The sequence below is a fragment of the Lygodium microphyllum genome, chromosome 8 (assembly GCF_053477565.2).
Source record: "Lygodium microphyllum isolate KBCC chromosome 8, Lygodium_microphyllum_v1.1.10, whole genome shotgun sequence".
Lineage (NCBI taxonomy): Eukaryota > Viridiplantae > Streptophyta > Polypodiopsida > Schizaeales > Lygodiaceae > Lygodium > Lygodium microphyllum.
This window is the reverse complement of record NC_141142.1, coordinates 159,727,987-159,730,509: the sequence shown is the minus strand read 5'-3', so window position 1 is coordinate 159,730,509 and position 2,523 is coordinate 159,727,987.

The following is a 2,523-nucleotide window of genomic DNA, read 5'->3' as shown; positions in this document are numbered from 1 at the left end:
AGTTTGTGTGTATTGTTTGTTGTGCCTAATGTGACCACACTCAAGGTCACCACAACTCACTTTAGTTATTGTTCTTCTCGTGCTTTATTTTTTGAATTGTTGATTTGCTTGAATTATTTGTGGACTTATCAACCATAACTACCCTAGGCATTATCTCTAAAACCCTTGCTTATCTTCTCTTCATTTTGTCTATCAATGGCTCATCGCTCCTCCATGTTGCTGTAACACTGATGACAAGCTTAAATGTCTTGACTATCTAACTTGGAGTGTGGTGATGAAAGGCTCGTTTATGCAAAAGCAATTTCAATGTATTATTCAAACTCTCATTCTGGGAATTGTTTTTTCCATTCCATAGAACAAAACTTTAAGAAAGCTATTCTAGATTGCAATTTTAATTATGCCAAAGCGTTCTCCGTGCTCCTTCACTATATTACAAAGTAAAGCTCTACTAACAATTATTTACAAGGCTCCATCAACTATCCACATGGTTACACACAACTAGTTGTAGACTATCATTTCAGTTCTACTAATATGATTCAATACTTCATCCTCATAGTATTGCAAATCCAAGATCAACTTAGTAACATGCAATCAACCCTACCCGAAGCTCACTTAGTGGGTGCTATTATCTACAAATTGCCTCTACACTTTGATAGCATGACATATACCTTACAAGCTCAAATGACTTACCATTTTAGTCAATTTCAACACACGACTTTTAGAGTACTAAAGCATGAATCTACATTGAGAAGGAATAGTGCTACTTCTATTGAAAGAAGGGACACTCATACAAGGACTACAAGAAACTAGCAAGATTAAGGAAGCAAGAGACAAAGGACAAGGGGATCCAATCATCGAGTCTAGAAGTAGGAGACAAAGGACAAGGACAACATCCTCAAATTCTAGTAAAAAATCCAATGGTCCAATCCAAGTCATGGTGACCACCGAATTAATCTTCTAGCCCTTATGCTATTGTCATCCCTCACGATGCTCCAATATTGGATGGAAGGATGGATGGATGGATGGTGGAGGTGGTGTATTTTGATTCATAGGAGTGATGTAGGTGGGTAGTTCCGATCTCATGCATATGCAAGTGCAATGGACCTTGAGCATAGCTTACTAGATGCACCAATGGGAGCCTCGCAAATTCAAACCCTGGAGCACCAATGTGGGCCTCGCAAATTCAAACCCTAGAGCAAGTCTTTCAAATCCATGATGGAAGGTAAAGATAAGAGTGACCATTGCCCCTACTCTGCTCCAACATGAGAGGGCACTTTGGCAATTCGGCCAATGGCAAAGCATCCATGGTCATGATATGCTTTGCTTGACCTCGTTTGTAAAAGCATCAAGATTCAATTATATCTACTTCCCATGGCCAATGGCAAGGAATCCATGGTCATGATATGTTTTCCTTGACCTCGCTTGTAAAAGCATCAAGATCCAATTATATCTACTTCCTATGGCCAAGAATTGGTATAATTGACATCAACGATTTTTGTAATAGGGACCTTGGTGGTTGCATGATCACCCATTGCATGGGTATCCATGGTTATTTTTGAATTGTGGTAGTTATATAGTGGATGCTTCATTGTATATGATGAAGTTCATATGGTTTTTTCAGGGTGTCATATTTATGTATTGTCACCTATGATCTAAGAAACGGTGTTGGCATTGTACATATCAAGCGTTCTATGGGCATTTAAGTGACCAACGTTGGGTGCAGTATTTGCCATCATTAGGCAACCTGTGTACATAACTAGCCTGCTATTTCTGTGCACTTCCGAGCTTGCTCAGCCACCCCTTCCATTGCCCATTCTCAGCCTAATTATTGTGTTCCACCTCCTATTATTCAGATTCAGCACACCTGCATTCTTGTTGGAGAGAGTGAGATTGCTACAGCCCAAGTCATTTATATCCATTTCCCAAGCTCTTCTGAATGGATTCCATGGCCTAATTCTTCAGACTCTTGAGTTCATCTGTTCTTGTTTTGTTCAGTTCATTGTGTGTTCAGCAGTCGCACTGTTTTGCTTCAATTGCCTGTCTCTGTCTCACACAAGCATGCACTTAATGCGACTTTAAACCCAAGGCTGTTTCTCATTAAGCCCGAGTAGTATATGGCATCAACATAAGACGAGCAATGTAACTTTCAGTATTCAAGAGTGCAATAGAAACACATCGAATCTATCAAGGGCTCAGTATTTACCTGCGCATATATATGTGAAAAATCACATTCAGATCATGTGCATTTTCAAACTTATTTCAACCACAACGTATATTAAGGTGCTTTTGATATGTACAAGTATAAACTTTTAACTTTTGGTACAAGTATTATAGTAGGGATAATATTCCCAATTTTTAACTCATTCAGACAAACCTTCTTTAAACTAGAACTCAGAGAATGTAAAACAAGACTAACAGCATACATCAAAGGGTCCAGAGATGCACATGTGAGCTTTGCCCTCACAGGACTATGGTTAACTAGAAACTGAACACACGGGACTCATTTAATACAGAAACTCGGTA